At 43.8% G+C, this 21,851-nt stretch overlaps 3 non-coding genes and 1 pseudogene across 3 annotated transcripts; 1 reads left to right on the top strand and 3 right to left on the bottom strand.

Moving 5' to 3' along the window:
• Positions 1 to 7,892: 7,892 nt before the first annotated feature.
• Positions 7,893 to 7,975, bottom strand: trnal-uaa (transfer RNA leucine (anticodon UAA)). The gene has a single exon. It is a non-coding gene; the product is annotated as a tRNA-Leu (tRNA).
• A 3,205-nt stretch (positions 7,976 to 11,180) lies between these two features.
• Positions 11,181 to 11,263, bottom strand: trnal-uaa (transfer RNA leucine (anticodon UAA)). The gene has a single exon. It is a non-coding gene; the product is annotated as a tRNA-Leu (tRNA).
• A 2,840-nt stretch (positions 11,264 to 14,103) lies between these two features.
• On the bottom strand, positions 14,104 to 14,184 carry trnal-uaa (transfer RNA leucine (anticodon UAA)). The gene has a single exon. It is a non-coding gene; the product is annotated as a tRNA-Leu (tRNA).
• Positions 14,185 to 14,775: 591 nt separating this feature from the next.
• LOC139235526 (Ig heavy chain C region-like) lies at positions 14,776 to 20,908 on the top strand (annotated as a pseudogene).
• Positions 20,909 to 21,851: the final 943 nt, after the last annotated feature.

The raw sequence follows: 21,851 nt of genomic DNA, 5'->3' as shown, positions 1-21,851 counted from the left end.
GATATCCTTATTGGCGGGAAATTGTGTTCGGGAAATTGATGGGAATAAAGGCCGATAAATCCCTGGGTCCTGATAGTCTGCATCCCAGAGTACTTAAGGAAGTGGCCCTAGAAATAGTGGATGCATTGGTGATCATTTTCCAACAATCTATCGACTCTGTATCAATTCCTATTGACTGGAGGGTAGCTAATGTGATGGCACTTTTTTTTTAAAAGGAGGGAGAGAGAAAGCGGGTAATTATAGACCAGTTAGCCTGACATCAGTAGTGGGGAAAATGTTGGAATCAATCATTAAGGATGATATAGCAGCCCATTTGGAAAGCACTGACAGGATCGGACCGAGTCAGCATAGATTTATGAAAGGGAAATCATGCTTGACGAATTTTCTGGAATTTTTTGAGGATGTAACTAGTAGAGTGGACAAGAGAGAACCAGTCGATGTGGTGTATTGGGATTTCAATAGGCTTTTGACAAGGTCCCGCACAAGAGATTGGTGCACAAAATCCAAGCGCATGATATTGGAATTAATGTACTGACCTGGATAGAGAACTGGTTGGCAGACAGGAAGCAGAGAATCTGGATAAACAGGTCATTTTCAGAAATGCTGGCAGTTACTAGTGAGGTGCCGCAGGGCTCAGTGCTGGGACCCCAACTCTTTACAATATACATTAACGATTTGGTTGAAGGAATAGAGTGTAATATCTCCAAGTTTGTGGATGACACTAAACTGGGTGGTGGTCCGAGCTGTGAGGAGGATGCTAAGAGGCTGCAGGGTGACTTGGACACGTTAGGTGAGTGGGCAAATATATGGCAGATGCAGTATAATGTGGATAAATGTGAGATTATCCATTTTGGGGGCAAAAACACGAAGGCAGAATATTATCTGAATGGCGGCAGACTAGAAAAAGGGGAGGTGCAACGAGACCTGCGTGTCATGGTTCATCAGTCACTGAAAGTGGGCACGCAGGTACAGAAGGTGGTAAAGAATGCAAATGGAAAGCTGGCCTTCATAGCTAGGGGATTTGAATAAAGGAGCAGGGAGACCTTACTGCAGTTGTACAAGGCCTTAGTGAGGCCAGACCTGGTATATTGTATTCAGTTTTGGTCTCATAGTCTGAGGAAGGACGTTCTTGCTATTGAGGGAGTGCAGCAAACCAGTTGCCAAACAGTTCTCTATTCACGTCAGTACATTAATCCCAATACCATGCACTTGGACTTTGTACACCAATCTCTTGTGCGGTACCTTGTCAAAAGCCTATTGAAAGTCCAAATACACCACATCCACTGGTTCTCCCTTGTCCACTCTACTCGTTACATCCTCAAAAAATTCCAGAAGATTCATCAAGCATGATTTCCCTTTCATAAATTCATGCTGACTCGGTCCGATATTGTCAACAGACTGATTCCAGGGATGGCAGGACTGTCATATGAGGAGAGATTCGATCAACTGTGCCTTTATTCACTGGCGTTTAGAATGATGAGAGGGGATCTCATAGAAATATATAAGATTTTGACGGGCCTGTACAGGTTAGATGCGGGAAGAAAGTTCTCGATGTTCGGGAAGTCCAGAACTAGGGGACATAGTCTTAGGATAAGGGGTAGGCCATTTGGCACTGAGATGAGGAGAAACTTCTTCACTAAGAGAGTTGTTGACCTGTGGAATTCCCTGCCGCAGAGAGTTGTTGATGCCAGTTCATTGGTTATATTCAAGAGGGAGTTAGATATGGCCCTTACGGATAAGGGGTGAAGGGGTATGGAGAGAAAGCAGGAAAGGGGAACTGAAGGAATGGTCAGCCATGAACATAGTGAATGGCGGCGCAGGCTCGAGGGGCCTAATGGCCTAATTCTGCAGCTATTTTCTATGTTTCTATGTTTCTAAAACTGAAAATGATGAAAATACTCATCAGGTTAGAGACAGGGACAAAGTGAGACAGGCAAAGACATGGGCAGAGATGATGGGAAAGAGAGAGACAGTCAGACATAGAATCTGAGAGAATCCTATTGGAACAGACGTGGGCACCGTGAGAAAGAGACAGATTGAGAGACAGAGACAAACAGAAAAACAGGCACAAACAGAGTGAGTCAGGGAGAGGCAGACTCAGACTCAAGCACACAAACACATGCACAGTTCTCTAAAGACAGAAAGGCAGAGACTGAGATACACAGATACATTTCACAATTTCATTTCATTTTCGGCTCAGAATGTCACAGAGCAACAGAAAATTGTTGATTCTGCAGATGAAACTCAGGTATCACTGATCAGCATGGGGCAAAATCAGTGATAAATTAAAGAGATTCGAGGAGTGGGGACCGAACTCGCGTGGGAAAATCCCATTGAATTTTAAGGCCAACGCCTTAACCACTCGGCCACCCTGGTCCTTCCAGTGTTTCGATTCTGTCTCTGTGAGAATCTGGGCTTCAACTCCACCCCACAGACACACAAACACACCGGGTTTCAGTGAGCATTTAGGAACATTTTTCGTAATATTGACACGGGGGCAACTCTCCTATTCTTTTTCGAGTAATGCTGTGATCCACCCGAGGGTGCAGACGGAGCTTTAATTTAAAATATCTTCCGAAAGTCAACAGCTTCAACATTGCAAAATTCCCCAAGTACTGCACTTAAGTGTCTGCCAAGATTATCTGCTCTAGTCTCAGGAGTGGGACTGAAACACACAAACTCCTGATTCAGTCGAGAATACCGCCACTCAACCAAAGCCGATATCAAAGTTCACAACCCTATTATTTTCATCAAATCTTTTTAAGAAGTTCCATGACATACCAAATTCATGGTGATGATTTATACAGACAGTTGCACATACACAGATATATATATATATATACAGATAGACAGACACAGACACACACACACATAAGCAAAAATATACTCGCAACAACGGACAAGGACAGATGTCTTAGACATCGAGAGGGATAGCCAGGCTGAATCACTGTCGCAACTTTGGCTGATTTTTGCGTTTTTCTACACGAAAGTATCGTGAATATTGCAGTTTAATAAAATGATTTAAAAAATGACAGTTTTGAAAGGTGTGGGACGTTATTCCATCTATCTCAGGATGAGTTTTGCAGAGACCTGGTTAAATTGTGAAATGGAATGAAAAATGCTGAGAATCGTAGTCGGCAGGTTTCGACCTTCAGCGGAAAAATACGATGGATTTTCGAGTTTATCGCTGTAACCTCTTGGTCACGACTACTGACTCATTAGTTCTTTAAATGTTACTCAGATAAAACTCAATCATCCACCTCTCTGCAGCAGATGACACAGAATTCTGAAAAAATCTCCTCTTCCTATATTTTTACTATTCTGCATTGCACTGGAACTTTTTAATATGAATCTATACCAAGAAACAGAAGTAAAATCCTACATTTTGAAAAAGCTTCCTGTCCGTTGGAGAATTGAAACCCTGTCTTCTGCATAACAGGCCGGGATACTAAGCACTATACCAACGAATGTGGGTTTCGTCAACGCAGGTATCGAACTGTGAAGAGAACTGGACTCCATGAGAAGTAGCGAGACACATTGAGAGACAGAGACAAACCGACAAACAGGGAGAGACAGACAACGAGATAGAGAGAACGAGAGACAGAAAGTGTGAGACTCAGAAGAAGAGGCAGACGCAGTGAGAAAAAATCTCAAACACATACATATACAGAGATATGTGTGTGCTCTATAAAGAGAGAGAGGGAAAGAGTGAGACAAAGACAGTGTTAATGACAGTGACAAGGACAGAGACAGATAGAGAGAGAGCGACAGATATAGAGAGAGACAAAGATATAAACAGACAATGATGGAAATACTCAGCAGGTTAGAGACAGGAACTAACAGCCTCAGGCAAAGAGATACAGACAGGCAGAGGCATAGACAGACAGAGATGATGGAATAGAGAGAGACAGTCAGACAGAGAGATTGAGAGAATCCCATTCGAACAGAACTGGACACCGTGAGAAAGAGACAGACATATTGAGAGACAGAGACAAACAGGGAAACAGGGAGAGACAGACAGCGAGATAGAGACAGAGATAGACAGAAAGTTTTAGACTGAGAGGGAGGGTCAGACTGATTGAGACAAAGAATCAAATACTTACATACACAGAGATGTGTTTGCGTGCTCCATAAAGAGAGGGAGGCAAATAGTGATGGAATGACAAGAAAAAGACAGAGACAAAGAGGGAGACAGATATAGAGAAAGACAGATAGAGAGAGAGAGAGAGAGAGCGAGAGAGAGAGGCATAGAAATAAAAACAGAAAATGATAGAATGACTCATCAGGTGAGAGACAGTGACCAACACAGACAGGTAAAGAGAGAGACGGTCAGACAGAGAGTCTGAGAGAATCCCTTTGGAACAGAATTGGACACAGTGAGAACGAGACAGAGGCAGACTTCGAGCGACAAAGACTCAAACACATACACAGCTTTCGAAAGAGAGAGGTGGAGACTGAGCGACGCAGATACATTTCATTATCTGCTCAGAGTGTCACCGAAACATGCACATGCAACAGAGGTAAATCGGGTATCATGAGCAGCCTGGGAAATAATCTCTGTTTAATTAAACAATTACCAGTTGTGGGGTTCGAACCCGGGCAGTTATAAATCCATTGGATTTTAAGTCCAACACCTTAACCACTCGGCCATCCTGGGCCTGGCAGAAACGGGCTTTGTCTCTGTTAGAATTTGGGCTTCAACTCCACCCCCATAGACAGAGGGTGTAAGGGAGCATTTTCGAACATTTTTCGTGATACTGACACGGGGCAACTCTCCTATTCTTTTTCGAGTAATGCTCTGGACCTTTCACAGCCATCCGAGAGTGCAGGCGGAGCTTCAATTTTACATTTCATCCGATGGTCAACAGCTTCAACAATGCAAAATTCCCTAAGTACTGCATTTGACTGTCAGCCAAGATGATGCGCTCAAGTCTCAGGAGAGGGACTTACACACACGACCTTTTGAATGGAGCCACTGAAACAAAGCCGATACCAAAGATCACAACCGTATTATTTTCCCCAAGTTTTTATAAATGTTCCAGGACATACCAAATTCTTGGTGATGATTTCCATAGAGCGTTGCACATACACAGAGACATAGATACAGATAGAAATACACAGACACACACACACATAAAATAACCAAAAATATACACGCATTAACATAGAATCATAGAAACATATAAATTAGTTGCAGGAGTAAGCCGTTGGCCCTTCGAGCCTGCACCACCATTCAATAAGATCATAGCTGATCTTTCAACCTCAGTACCTATATCCTCCTTTCTCTCCATATCCCTTGATCCCTTGAGCCGTAAGGGCCATATCTGACTCACTCTTCAATATAGCTAACGAACTGGCTTCAACAACTTTCTGCGGTAGAGAATTCCACAGGTTAACCACTCTCTGAATGAAGCTGTTTCTCCTCATCTTGGTTCTAAATGGCTTACCGCTTATTCTTAGACTGTGACCCCTGGTTCTCGAACTCCCCAGCAACAGCAACATTCTTCCGGCCTCTCACTTGTCCAATCTCGTCAGAATTTTATATGTTTCTATGAGATCCCCTCTCATTCTTCTAAACTCCAGTGGATACCAGCAGAGTTGATCCAGTCTATCCTAATATGTCAGTCCTGCCATCCCTGGAATCAAGCTGGTGAACATTCGCTGCGCTCCATTAATAGCAAGGACGTCCTTCCTCAGATTTGGAGACCAAAACTAACAAAATATTTAACGTGTACAACTGCAGGAAGACTTCCCTGCTCCTATATTCAAATCCCCTAGCTATGAAGGCGAACATGCCATTTGCCTTCTTCACCGCCTGTTGTACTTGCATGCCCACTTTCAATGACAGATGTAGCATGACACCCAGATCAAGATATACACAGAGTGCCTTAGACAAATAGACGGATAGACAGGCAGGGTCACTGTCGCTACTTTGGCTGGCCTTTGCGTTTTTCCGTCGAGAATGCTGCCACTGAACCAGAGCCGAAACAAAAGTTCACAAACGTATTATTTTCTCCAAGTCTTTTGAACAAGTTTCAGGACATACCAAATTCATGGTGATGATTTCCACAGATAGTTGCACATACACAGATACATATATACAGATAGACAGACACAGACACAAACACACACACACACACACATAACCAAAAATATACATGCACCAACTGACATGCACAGATGCCTTAGACATATCGAAGGATAGACAGGCTGAGTCACTACATTGGGTGATATTTGCATTTTTCTATCCGTATGTATCGTGAATATTGCAGACTAATAGAAATGTGAAAAAAATTTCAGTGTTGAAAGGTGTGGGACGTTATTCCATCTATCTCCGGATCATTTTTGCCAAAACCTGGTTAAAATGTAAAATGGAATGAAAAATGCTGAGAATCGTAGTCGGCAGGATTCTAACCTACGCGCAGAAAACCCAAAGTATTTCTAATCCATCGCTTTAACCACTCGGCCACAATTACTGCGTCTCTGGCACTTTAAATGTTACTCAGAAAAAACTCAGTCGTCCATCTCTGTGCAGCAGACGGCCACAGAATCCTGAAAAAGTCTCCGTTTGCAAAAAATCTGAAGAGGCAATCTCCTCTTGCTGTATGTTTACTGTTCTATATTGCTCTGGATCTTTTTAATAAAATCTATACCAAGAAACAGAAGTAAAATTCGACATTTTGAAAAAACTGCTGCGCCGTCGGGAAATGGAACCCGGTTCTCCCGTATAACAAGCGGGGAAAATCACCACAACACGGACGAGGATATGGGTTGCGTTAGAGCAGTAATCGAGCTGTCAACAGAAGTCGACAGACACATTGATCGACAGAGACAAACCGGCAAACAGAGATCGACAGACAGCGAGAGAGAGAGACAACGCGAGACAGAAAGGGTGAGACTGAAAAGTGAGGCAGACTCAGTGAGAAAAAGACTCAAACACCTACATATACAGAGATGTGTGTGTGATCTATAAAGAGAGAGAGGGAAAGAGTGAGAGAAAGACAGTGACAAGGAGAGAGACAGATAGAGAGAGAGCGACAGATAGAGAGAGAGACAGATATAAACAGAAAATGATGGAAATACTCAGCAGGTTAGAGGTAGCAACGACCAGCGACAGGCAAAGAGAGACAGATAGGCAGAAACATAGACAGAGAGAGATGATGGGAAAGAGTGAGACAGTCAGACAGAGAGACTGAGTGAATCCCTTTCGAACAGAACTGGACACCGTGAGAAAGAGACAGACAGATTCAGAACCAGAGACAAACAGGGAAACAGGGAGAGACAGACAGCGAGATAGAGACAAAGAGAGACAGAAAGTTTGAGACTGAAAGGGAGGATCAGACTGAATGAGTAAAAGACTCAAACACATACATACACAGAGATGTATTTGCGTGCTCCAAAAAGAGAGGGGGGGGCAAATATTGATGGAATGACAGAGAAAATGACAGGGACAATGAGAGTGAAAAAGAGGGCGACAGATAGAGAGAAAGACAGATAGAGAGAGAGAGACATAGAGACAAACACAGAAAATAATGGAAATACTTATCAGGTTAGAGACAGGGACTAACAGAGACAGGCAAAGACATGGACAGACAGAGATAATGGGACACAGAGAGACAGTCAGACAGAGAGTCTGAGAGAATCCCATTGCAACAGTACTAGATACCATGAGAAAGAGACAGATTGAGAGACAGCGATAGACAGAGTGGGTCAGAGAGAGACAAAGACTCAAACACACAGCTCTCGAAAGAGAGAGAGCGGCAGAGACATTTCACAATTTAATTTCATTATCTGCTCAGAGTGTCACATAGTTACAGAAAACTAGAGATTCAGCAGATGAAAATTGGGAATCACTGAGCAGGATGAGAAAAATATCTGTTTAATTAAGGAATTACCAGGAGTGGGGTTCGAACCCACGCGGGTATAAACCCATTAGATCTTAAGTCTAACGCCTTTACCACTCGGCCATCCTGGTCCTGATCCTGTCATGGGTTGGACTCAGCCTCTGTGAGAATCTGGGATTCAGCTCCAGACATATCGGATTTCAGGGAGCATTTACAAACATTTTTCGTTACATTGACACGGGCGCAACTCTCCTATTATATTTCGACTAAGGCTCTGGGAACTTGCACATCTACCCGAGGGTGCAGATGGAGCATCAATTGAAAATTTCAGCCGATGGTCAACAGCTTCAACAATGCAACATTGCCCAAGTACTGAATTTGAGTGTCAGCCAAGATTATGGGTTCAAGTCTCAGGAGTGGGACTTACACACACAACCTCCTGATTCAGTCGAGAGTGGAACCACTGAACCAAAACCGATACCAACGTTCACAACTGTATTATTTTCCCCAAGTTTTTTAAAAAGTTCCGGGACGTACCAAATTCATGGTGATGATTTCCACAGACAGTTGCATATACACAGAGACATACATACAGATAGACATGCACAGACACACGCACACACAATAACCAAAAATATACACGCTTCAACATAGAAACATAGAAATTAGGTGCAGGAATATGCCATTCGGCCCTTCGAGCCTGCATTACCATTCAATAACATCATGGCTGATCATTCAACCTCAGTACCCCTTTCCTGCTTCCTCTCTATACGCCTTCATCCCTTTAGCCGTAAGGGCAATACCTAACTCTCTTTTGAATATATCTAATGAACTGGCCTCAACGACTTTCTGCAGTGGAAAATTTCAGAGGTTATCCACTCTCTCACTGAAGACGTTTCTCTTCATCTCGGTTTCTAAATGGCTTACCCCTTACTCTTAGACTGTGATCCTTGATCTCGAACTCCCCAGCACCGAGAACATTCTTCCAGCCTCTAAGCTGTCCAATCTCGTCATAATTTTTCATGTTTCTTCTGATCTCCTCTCATTCTGCTAAACTCCAGTGGATACCAGCCCAGTTCATCCAGTCTCTCCTCATATGTCAGTCCTGCCATCCCGGGAATCATGCTGGTGAACTTACGCTGTACTCCCTCAATAACAAGGACGTCCTTCCTCAGATTCGGAGACCAAAACTGAACACAGTATTCCAGTTGTGGCCTCACGGAGGCCCTGTACAAATGCAGTAAGATCTCCCTGCTCCTATACTCAAATCCCCTAGCTATGAAGGGGAACATGCCATTTGCCTTCTTCACCATCTGCTGCACCTGCATACCAACAATCAATGACTGATGTACCATGGCACCCAGATCAAGATATACAAAGATTGCCTTAGACAAGTAGATGGATAGACAGGCAGGGTCACTGTCGCAACTTTGGCTGTCTTTTGCGTTTTTCAGTCGAGGATACTGCCACTGAACCAAAGCCGATACCAAGGTTCACAACCGTATTATTTTCCCCAAGTCTTTTTAAAAATGTTGAGCACATACCAAATTCATGGTGATGATTTCCACAGACAGTTGCACATACACAGAGACATATATACAGATAGAAAGACTCAGAGACACACACACCCACACACATAACCAAAAATATACATGCACCAACAGACATGATTTTGACATATAGACGGATAGACAGACTAAATCACTGTCGCTACTTTGGCTAATTTTTGCGTTTTTCTATCCGTATGAATCATGAATATTGCAGATGAATAAAAATGAGAAATAGATGTCAGTGTTGAAATGTGTGGGACGCTATTCTGCCGATCTCAGGATCCGTTTTGCAAAAACCTGGTTAAATTGTAAAATGGAATGAAAAATGCTGTGAATTGTAGTCGGCAGGATTCGAAACTACACGCAGAAAACCGAAAGGATTTCTGGACCATCGCTTTAACCACTCGGCAACAACTACTGCTTCTCTGGCCCTTTAAATGTTACTCAGAATAAACTCTGCAACAGACGGCCACAGAATCCTGAAAAAGTCTCCGTTTGCAAAAGATCTGTAAGAGGCAATCTCCTCTTGCTGTATTTTTACTGTTCTATATTGCTGTGGAACTTTTTAATAAAATCTATACCAAGAAACAGAAGTAAAATTCGACATTTAGAAAAAGCTGCTTTTCCGTCGGGGAATTGAACCTGGTTCTCCCGCGGAAAAGGGGGGCATAATCGGCACGACACGGACGAGAGAACGGGTTGCATCCGAGCAGTAATCGAGCTGTGAACCGAAGTCGACAGAAACATTGATCGACAGAGACAAACCGATAAACAGGGATAGGCAGACAGCGAGAGAGAGACAACGAGAGACAGAAAGCGTGAGACTGAAAAGTCAGTCAGAGTCAGCGAGAAAAAGACTCAAACACCTAAATATAACGAGAGATGCGTGTGTGTGATCTATAAAAAGAGAGAGGGAAAGAGTGAGAGAAAGACAGTGATAAAGACAGTGACAAGGTGAGAGACAGATAGAGAGTGAGCGACAGATAGAGAGAGAGACAAAGATATAAACAGAAAATGATGGAAATACTCAGCAGGTTAGAGACAGGAACTACCACTGGACACGGTGAGAAAGAGACAGACACATTGAGAACCAGAGACAAACAGGGAAACAGGGAGAGACAGACAGTGAGATAGAGACAAAGAGAGAGATAAACATTGAGTCTGAAAGGGAGGACCAGACTGAATGAAAAAAGACTCAAACACATACATACACAGAGATGCATTTGTGTGCTCCTTAAAGAGAGGGAGGCAAATAACGATGGAATGACAGAGAAAAGGACAGGGACAAAGAGAGAGACAAAGAGGGAGACAAATAGAGAGAAAGACAGATAGAGAGAGAGATTATCAGAGACAAAAACAGAAAATAATGGAAATACTTATCAGGTTAGAGTCAGGGACTAACAGAGACAGGCAAAGACATGGACAGACAGAGATAATGGGACAGAAAGAGACAGTCAGACAGAGAGTCTGAGAGAATCCCTTTGCAACAGAACGAGACACCGTGAGTAAGAGACAGATTGAGAGACAGAGACAAACAGAGAAACAGGGACAGACAGAGTGTGTCAGAGAGAGGCAGACTGAGAGAGACAAAGACTCAAACACACAAACACAAACACAGCTCTCTAAAGAGAGAGAGCGGCAGAGACCGAGCGACACAGATACATTTCACAATTTCATTTCATTATAGACTCAGAGTGTCATATCGTTACAGAAAATTGGAGAGTCAGCATTTGAGAATCGTGTATCACTGAGCAGGATGGGAAAAATCTACTTTTAATTAAGGAATTACCAGGACTGGGGTTCAAACCCACGCGGGTATAAACCCATTAGATCTTAAGTCCAACGCATTTACCACTCGGCCATCCTGGTCCTGATCCTGTCAGAACTTGGGCTCTGCCTGTGAGAATCTGAGCTTCAGCTCCACGCCCACAGCGACACACAGACACATAGGATTTCAGGGAGCATTTACGAACATTTTTCGTTATATTGACACGGGCGCAACTCTCCTATTCTTTTTCGACTAAGGCTCTGGGAACTTTCACATCCACCCGAGTGTGCAGATGGAGCTTCAATTTAAAATTTCAGCCGATGGTCAACAGCTTCAACAATGCAACATTCCCCAAGTACTGCATTTGAGTGTCAGCCAAGATGATGTGTTCAAGTCTCAGAAGTGGGACTTACACACACAACCTCCTGATTCAGTCGAGAATGGAGCCACTGAACCAAAACCGATATCAGAGATCACAACCATATTATTTTCCGCAAGTTTTTTAAAAAGTTCCAGGACGTACCAAATTCATCGTGATGATTTCCATAAAGAGTTGCACGTACACAGATACATACATACAGATAGGCATGCACACACAATAACCAAAGATGTACACGCATCAACATAGAAATATAGAAATTAGGTGCAGGTATATGCCATTTGGCACTTCGAGCCTGCACCATCATTCAATAAGATCATGGCTCATCGTTCAACCTCAGCACCCCATTCCTGCTTTCTGTCCATACCCCTTGATCCCTTTAGCCATAAGGGTCCTTTTGAAAATATCTAACGAACTGGCCTCAACGTCATTCTGCGGTAGAAAATTTCACAGGTTAACCACTCTCTGAATGAAGAAGTTTCTCCTCATCTCGGTCCTAAATTGCTTACACCTTATTCTTAGACTGTGATCCTTGGTCTCGAACACCCCAGCAACGAGAACATTCTTCCAGCCTCGAAGCTGTCCAATCTCGTCAGAATTTTATATGTTTTTATGAGATCCCCTCTCATTCTTCTAAACTCCAGTGGATACCAGCCCAGTTGATCCAGTCTCTCGTCATATGTCAGTCCTGCCATTCCGGGAATCATGCTAGTGAACCTTCGCTGTGTTTCCTCAATAGCAAGAACGTCCTTCCTCAGATTTGGAGACCAAAACTGAACACAATATTTAAGGTGTAGCCTCACCAAGTTGTACAATTGTAGTAAAACCTCCCTGCTCCTATTCTCAAATCCCCTCGCTCATAAGGCGAACATGCCATTTGCCTTCTTTACCGCCTTCTGCACCTGCATACCAACAATCAATGACTGATGTACCATGACACCCAGATCAAGATATACATAGTTTGCCTTAGACAAATAGATCGATAGACAGGCAGGGTCACTGTCGCTACTTTGGCTGGCTTTTGCGTTTTTCAGTCGAGGATGCTGCCACTGAACCAAAGCCGATACCAAAGTTCACAACCGTATTATTTTCCCCAAGTCTTTTTTAAAAGTTCCAGAACATACCAAATTCATGGTGATGATTTTCACAGACAGTTGCACATACACAGGGACATAGATACAGATAGACAGACACAGCGACACACACACATCAATAACCAAAAATATACATGCACCAACGGACATGCACAGATGCCTTATACATATAACGGGATAGACAGGCTGAATCACTTTCGCTACTTAGGCTGATTTTTGCGTTTTTCTATCTGTATGCATCGTGAATATTGCAGATATTGAGATATTGCAAAAAATGAGAAATAGATTCCAGTGTTGAAAGGTGTGGGACGTTCTTCCGCCGATCTCAGGATCAGTTTTGCAAAAACCTGGTTAAATTGTAAAATGGAATGAAAAATGCTGAGAATCAGAGCAGGCAGGATTCGTTCCTGCGCGGGGTAAACCCAAAGGATTTCGAGAACATCGCGTTAACCACTCGGCGACAACTACTGCGTCTCTGGCACTTTAAATTTTGCTCAGAAAAAACTCAGTCATCCATCTCTGTGCAGCAGACGGCCACAGAATCCTGAAAAAGTCTCCGTTTGCAAAAAATCTGGAAGAGTCAATCTCCTCTTGCTGTATCTTTACTGTTCTATATTGCTCTGATACTTTTTAATATGAATCTATACCAAGAAACAGAAGTAAAATTCGACATTTTGGAAAAGCTGCTTGTTTATTGGGGAATTGAACCCGGTTCTCCCACGTAACAGGCAGGGATAGTCACCACTATGCGGATGAGAATACGGGCTGTGGTGAAGCAGTTATCGAGCTGTGAAAATAAGTCGACAGACACATTGAGAGACAGAGACAAACCGACAAACATGGAGAGACAGACAGCGAGATAGAGACAACGAGAGACAGAAAGTGTGAGACTGAGAAGGAGAGGCAGACTGAGTGAGAAAAAGACTCAAACATATACATATACAGTGATGTGTCTGTGTGTGATCTATTAAGAGAGAGGGAAAGAGTGAGAGAAAGACAGTGATAAACACAGTGACAAGCAGAGAGACAGATAGAGAGAGAGCGATAGAGACTAAAACAGAAAATGAAGGAAATACTTCTCAGCTTACAGGCAGGGACTCACAGAGACAGGCAAAGACATGGACAGACCGAAATGATGGGAAAGAGAGAGCCAGTCAGACAAAGAGTCTGAGAGAATCCCATTGGAACAGATGTGGCACCGTGAGAAAGAGACAGATTGAGAGACAGAGACAAACAGGGAACCAGGGACAGACAGAGTGAGTCAGACTGACAGAGACAAAGACACAAACATACAAAACTCTCTGAAGAGAGAGAGAGAGGCAGAGACCGAACGACACAGATACATTTCACAATTTCATTTCATTATCGGTTCAGAGTGTCACATTGTTACAGAAAATTGCTGATTCAACCGATGAAAATCCGGACTCATTGATCAGAATGGGAGCAAATCCGTGTTAAATTAAAGAGATACCAGGAGTGGGGTACGAACCCACGCGGGGAACACCATTGAATTTTAAGGCCAACGCCTCAACCACTCGGCTATCCTGGTCCTGTGAGAACCTGGATTCTGTCTCTGTGAGAATCTGGGCTTCAACCCCAACCCCACATACAAACACATACACATCGGCTTTCAGTGAGCATTTTTGAACATTTTTAGTAATATTGACACGGGGGCAATATCCAGATATTTTTGTTTTTGTATCCCCTCAAAACAATACTATTTAGATGATACTGCCTCTCCATGTTCCACCCAAAGTATACCGCTTCTTAATTATCCGCATTAAATTGCACTGCCATGTCCCGGCCCATTTCACTCGTCTCTCTGATTCCTCTTCAAGTCTGTTACTATCATGCTCACTATTGGCTACGTTGCCAGGTTTTGCTTCATCTTCGAACTTCGAGATGGAATCCCTATAACCAAGTCCAGGTCATTGTTATATAACAAGAACAACAATGGGAATTGAAATGGACCGTTTTAAGGAGAAACTTCCAATTAACCGGATTTTGGAATGGTATTTAATTCGGATTATTTATTGAGTGGGAGGAAGGAGGAAACTCAAGAGACGTCCATTCAATAGGATGGAATAGAGCCCAGATCATAGTGCGCTGAGTAGGGAGAAACTGCTTCCGCTGTTTGGCGATGGACTACTCCCCCAAAATCACCAGTTTTTCCTGGAAGAAAGATAAAATCACCAGCCTTTCCTGGAAGAAAGATAAAGAGCCGGTTAACCATCACCGAGTCAGAGGTGTGCAGTAGCACCATCTACTGCGAGGTTTGACGTGGTGTGTCGGTCTGGGCCATCACAATGCCAGGTTAGTGATGTGGGATAGAGGGCAAACTGTGATAAGATGAGAAGGTATGTTCAACTTGTACAGAAATTTGGTTAGACGACACTGAGAGTGCTGTGTACAGTTCTGGTCTCCATATTACACTTAGAATGATGTGTACAGTTCTGTTCTCCAGATCACACTTAGAGTACTGTGTATAGTTCTGGTCTCCCTATCGCACTTAAAATACTGTGCACCGTTCTGGTCTCCCATATCACAATTAAAATACTGTGTATAATTCTGGTCTCTCTATCATACTTAGAATATTATGCACAGTTCTGGTTTCCATATCACATTTAGAATACTGTCCACAGTTCAGGTCTCCATATCATACCAAGAATATTGTTTACAGTTCTGGTCTCCTAATCACTCTTGGAATACTGTGTAACGTTCTGGTCTCCAGATCATACTAAGAATATTATGCACAGTTCCGGTCTGCAGATTACACTGAGAAGACTGTGCACAGTTCTGCTCTCTGTAAATGCCAGGTTAGTGTTAGTCTGACAGCGAGGAACCTGTTAAAATATAAGGACACTTTGCATTTCTTAATGATTGATTTTGCAAGCAATGTCAATAATTTGTCTTCTCTTGAAGATCCTGAACGCGACATCATTCCTCCAACTGTTCTCCTCACGCTGAGTTCTACTGAACAAATCACCAGCAGCAGATATGCAAGCGCCGTGTGTTCAATCATCGATTTCCGGCCAAAGTCACTGACCGTGAATTGGCTGGAGAGTGGACAACTCCTGGATTCTGGCTCCGTCACCTCTCCCGTCTTTGAGGTGAACGGGAACTTCTCGGCGGCCAGTCGGCTGACAGTCCCCGCCGAGGAATGGTTCACCGGCTCGGTCTACACCTGCTAGGTCACTCATGAAGTGGTCACGCAAAGCCGTAACTTCACCAGATCTCAGGGTAAGAAGCACAATCCCGAGAGGTTACAGACCATTCTGAGCGCTGATCTCAGTCAGGACTTTTATTGAAATTAGTAAAAAGCACCGAACTATTCCTAATTTCCAATCATGCAGTTTGTATATTCTTGTGATTACAAACTTGCCTTGAAACAGCGCCTTCAGCGACCTTAGTCTAAACCAAATCGCTTGCCAGCCAATGAATTAAGTTGTGAAATGTGGTCACAGTTGTAATGTACAACGTGCAGCAATCATTTAGTGCACAGCAATCTCCCACAAACAGCAGTGTGATAATGACCAGATTATATTTTGCTTAGTGGTGTTTTTTGAGCTATAAATATTCCCAGGCCACGAAGGAAAAGTCCTCGGCTTTTCATTGAAATAGGTCCAGGGAATCATTTACGTCCACCTAAGAGGCCAGACGGATCCGCGGTTTAACACGTGATCCGAAAGACGGCACCTCCGACAGTGCACCACGCCCCCAGTACTGCACTGGGAGACACAGCTTACATTTTGTGATCAAGTATCTGGAGTGGGACTTCAACCCACGATCTTCTGGTTCAGGATTCCTCATTGTTCACGATTTAATAAACTCGCCAACGAAGCTTTCCCCCTGCTCTGATTTCAGGCAGTGAGTAACGTGCCCTTATTCTCAGGTTTATCCTGAGTTGGCTGATTATATACGGAGCGGCAGTCGGAGTCTGGAACCCTTTACTGCTAACTGTCCAGGAACCCACTGTTGGAATGGGCATCTACCCTATTCAGAGCGCTGAGTCCAATTCTGGGCTCCGCACCTCAGGAAGGACATACTGGTCATGGAGGCGGTAAAGTGCAGGTTTATCCGAATGATACCGGAGCTAATAAAATAAAATGATGAGGAGACGAGCAGAGAATATTAAGAGGTGATACAATTGAGGTGTTCAAGTAGATAAATACAATTGATCAAGTAGATATAGAACAATTATTTCCTTTGACGGAAAAGTCCAGAACAAATAGCAGAATCTTAAAATTAGAGCGAGATCGTGCGGAAGTGATGTCAGGAAGGATTTCTTCACAGGAAGTCTGGATTTCCCTCTCCAAAAGCTGCTGAAGTTTGGTTTCAATTCAGAACTGAGATTGATTGATTTTTGTTAGGCAAGATTATCAAGTGTTACAGAACTAAGGCGGGAATATGGTGTTGACTGTAGATCAGCCCTGATCTAACTGGATTGCGGGACAGGATGGATGGGCTGAATGGCCTCCTCCTGTTCCTATGTTGCTATTAATGCCCTGAGATCATATTTAACTCTGACTCTCTCTCACCAGACATGATAAATGTTCAGTAATGACAGAAATTAACAAACTACATCACATCATTACAAATGATGCCCCACCACAAAAGACCCTTTGGAACTCCATTCTCCCGACCTTGAACTTCTCCTCTGACGGGGGCTGTGACTGGTTCCTGCACATTTTCACCGCAATAAAGATCACAGCAAGTGACCAGAAACATAACTTTGTTTCCTGCTGTCCCATAAATCCTGAAATTAATTTGACACTTGTTTTGAACCAGAGTAATGCTGGTGTAGACCTCTAGACCTTCGGGCTATTTGGGTTACACTATTATAACCAGCGGAGATGCGTTTGGATGCAAGGATCTACAGATGGGTGTAAACATAGAAACATAGAAACATAGAAAATAGGTGCAGGAGTAGGCCATTCGGCCCTTCTAGCCTGCACCGCCATTCAATGAGTTCATGGCTGAACATTCAACCTCAGTACCCTATTTCTGCTTTCTCGCCATACCCCTTGATCCCCCTAGTAGTAAGGACCTCATCTAACTCCTTTTTGAATATATTTAGTGAATTGGCCTCAACAACTTTCTGTGGGTAGAGAATTCCACAGGTTCACCACTCTCTGGGTGAAGAGGTTCCTCCGCATCTCGGTCCTAAATGGCTTACCCCTTATCCTTAGACTGTGACCTCTGGTTCTGGACTTCCCCAACATTGGGAACATTCTTCCTGCATCTAAACTGTCTAACCCCGTCAGAATTTTAAATGTTTCTATGAGGTCCCCTCTCATTCTTCTGAACTCCAGTGAATACAAGCCCAGTTGATCCAGTCTTTCTTGATAGGTCAGTGCCGCCATCCCGGTAATCAGTCTGGTGAACCTTCGCTGCACTCCCTCAATAGCAAGAATGTCCTTCCTCAGGTTAGGAGACCAAAACTGTACACAATACTCCAGGTGTGGCCTCAACAATGCCCTGTACAACTGTAGCAACACCTCCCTGCCCCTGTACTCAAATCCCCTTGCTATGAAGGCCAACATTCCATTTGCTTTCTTAACCGCCTGCTGAACCTGCATGCCAACCTTCAATGACTGATGTATCATGACACCCAGGTCTCTTTGCACCTCCCCTTTTCCTAATCTGTCACCATTCAGATTATAGTCTGTCTCTCTGTTTTTACCACCAAAGTGGATAACCTCACATTTATCCACATTATACTTCATCTGCCATGCATTTGCCCACTCACCTAACCTATCCAAGTCGCTCTGCAGCCTCACAGCATCCTCCTCGCAGCTCACACTGCCACCCAACTTAGTGTCATCCGCAAATTTGGAGATACTACATTTAATCCCCTCATCTAAATCATTAATGTACAGTGTAAACAGCTGGGGCCCCAGCACAGAACCTTGAGGTACCCCACTAGTCACTGCCTGCCATTCTGAAAAGTACCCATTTACTCCTACACTTTGCTTCCTGTTTGACAACCAGTTCTCAATCCATGTCAGTACACTACCCCCAATCCCATGTGCTCTAACCTTGCACATCAATCTCTTGTGTGGGACCTTGTCGAACGCCTTCTGAAAGTCCAAATATACCACATCAACTGGTTCTCCCTTATCCACTCTACTGGAAACATCCTCAAAAAATTCCAAAAGATTTGTCAAGCATGATTTCCCTTTCACAAATCCATGCTGACTTGGACCTATCATGTCACCTCTTTCCAAATGCACTGCTATGACATCCTTAATAATTGATTCCATCATTTTACCCACTACCGATGTCAGGCTGACCGCTCTATAATTCCCTGTTTTCTCTCTCCCTCCTTTTTTAAAAAGTGGAGTTACATTGGCTACCCTCCACTCCATCGGAACTGATCCAGAGTCAATGGAATGTTGGAAAATGACTGTCAACGCATCCACTATTTCCAAGGCCACCTCCTTAAGTACTCTGGATGCTGTCCATCAGGTCCTGGGGATTTATCGGCCTTCAATCCCATCAATTTCCCCAACACAATTTCGCGGCTAATAAGGATTTCCCTCAGTTCCTCCTCCTTACTAGACGCCCCGACCCCTTTTATAACCGGAAGGTTGTTCGTGTCCTCCTTCGTGAATACCGAACCAAAGTACTTGTTCAATTGGTCCGCCATTTCTTTGTTCCCCGTTATGACTTCCCCTGATTCTGACTGCAGGGGACCTACGTTTGTCTTTACTAACCTTTTTCTCTTTACATATCTATAGAAACTTTTGCAATCCGTCTTAATGTTCCCTGCAAGCTTCTTCTCATACTCCATTTTCCCTGCCCCAATCAAACCCTTTGTCCTCCTCTGCTGAGTTCTAAATTTCTCCCAGTCCCCAGGTTCGCTGCTATTTCTGGCCAATTTGTATGCCACTTCCTTGGCTTTAATACTATCCCTGATTTCCCTTGATAGCCACGGTTGAGCCACCTTCCCTTTTTTACTTTTATGCCAGACAGGAATGTACAATTGTTGTAGTTCATCCATGCGATCTCTAAATGTCTGCCATTGCCCATCCACAGTCAACCCCTTAAGTATCATTCGCCAATCCATCCCAGCCAATTCACGCCTCATACCTTCAAAGTTAGCCTTCTTTAACTTCTGGACCATGGTCTCTGAATTAACTGTTTCATTCTCCATCCCAATGCAGAATTCCACCATATTATGGTCACTCTTCCCCAAGGGGCCTCGCACAACGAGATTGCTAATTAATCCTCTCTCATTACATAACACCCAGTCGAAGATGGCCTCCCCGCTAGTTGGTTCCTCGACTTATTGGTCTAAAAAACCATCTCTTATGCACTCCAGAAAATCCTCCTCCACCGTATTGCTTCCAGTTTGGTTAGCCCAATCTATGTGCATATTAAAGTCACCCATTATAACTGCTGCACCTTTATTGCACGCACCCCTAATTTCCTGTTTGATGCCCTCCCCAACATCACTACTACTGTTTGGAGGTCTGTACACAACTCCCACTAACGTTTTTTGCCCTTTGGTGTTCTGCAGCTCTACCCATATAGATTCCACATCATCCAAGCTAATGTCCTTCCTCACTATTGCCTTAATCTCCTCCTTAACCAGCAATGCTACCCCACCTCCTTTTCCTTTTATTCTATCCTTCCTGAATGTTGAAGCAGCAAGGGATTTCAGGATGAGCGCTCTTCAGTGCCTAACACAATAGCACCACAATGTATTCCCGTTTTACGCCGGTTATTTGCTTCACAGCCCATTACAGGTGGCTCTGGCTTCAAATACACAGGAAATGTTACAGATCTCCCGGAATCGTTGCCAATACATTGTCCTTCCAATAACGCCGGTGTTAAAGCAGCAGCGTGAGGTTGATATCTCAAAAGTGATTTGTCCCCCTTGAACGAGTTAAGGCTAAAAATTGGTGTCCGGATTCTGAAGATGCAGCTTTTCCTGACTTTCATTCCTGTTTTGCAGTGGATGTCCCATGCAGCGATTCAAAAATCACTCTTCGCCCACAGTCACTGGCACAGGACTTACTGGAGCGACGGTGACCTTAAACTGCGTCGTGTCTGATGCTCCTTATGGGCTCACCGTGTCCTGGACCTGAGAAAAGGAGGCTTTGAAATCAGAGATTGCCGTCTAACACGGAGAGGATCCCAGCAGCGTAATCAGCAACTTAAACATCTCGACACAAGACTGGCTGAGTGGGGATAAGTTCTACTGGATGGTGAGCCATCAGGATATACCGACTCCTATCAGAGATTCCATCCACAAGGAAAAGGGATAGCGCGGAGATTGTTACAATAAGTCAGATACTGTGACTATTTCTGCTGCATGTGCAAGGGCCAATTCATTATTTAAAGTGTTTAATGGGCTACTCTGATCATTCAGTTTGGTAATTCCACGAACTCAGCACTCTGGGACCTGATGTTATGTATTTTAGGGGAAACTGGATAAGTCCATGAGCGAGAAAGGAATAGAATGGTATGTTATTAGGATGAGATTAAGTGAGCTAGGAAGAGGCATGTGTGGAACATACACACCAGCATAGACCAGTTGGCCAAATCTCCTTGATCTGTGCAGTAAATTCAACTCCAACCCTTCAAGATTTCAGAGAGAAAGATTATGTTCACTCTGCTGCGGGATGGTAAACCAGAGAGGCCCCAGAGGGGATATAATAAAGCGTTAAATGTCAACGAAGAGCATATTTCTCTGACGTACAACCACGGGACATTGGCGAATGTAAACAGAGAAAGCGAGTTGGTGGTGGCCTCAAAGGCCACCCGGGAGCAGAGGAGGATTGGAATCCGAGTGAGGAGCTCTCGGATCGCGGGGGGTGGGTTAGGCAGGGAACCTGGATCCAGGAGGGAGGTGTAAGGGCAATAACCACCTGGGTGCAGCCGTCCCCGCATCGCTGTAACTGCTGCGATTTACACAGTGTGTCAAGCCGGACCAGCTACAGTTAAAAACCGAATGGAGGTTAAAATAGAGGATTCCAGCCTCCTATAAATATATTATTCAAATACAATATTACAACCAGGAGTGGTCGGGTTGATGTCGGGATGCCGATTTTTACCAATTTAATCACCCCCACAGCCTCAATACGCCTGCTTTATTAGATTAAAACTCCCACCATTGTATCTGGAACTGTAAAGTTCATTTGCCTTTATTGTAACTGTTCTACAGCGAAAGATCCACGGGAACCAGCCGTGTCTGTCCTCCTGCCCTCG

Source organism: Pristiophorus japonicus, chromosome 23 (genome assembly GCF_044704955.1).
Source record: "Pristiophorus japonicus isolate sPriJap1 chromosome 23, sPriJap1.hap1, whole genome shotgun sequence".
NCBI classification, from domain to species: domain Eukaryota; kingdom Metazoa; phylum Chordata; class Chondrichthyes; family Pristiophoridae; genus Pristiophorus; species Pristiophorus japonicus.
The sequence above is the reverse complement of the archived record's forward strand: the minus strand, read 5'-3'. Positions and strand labels throughout refer to the sequence as shown.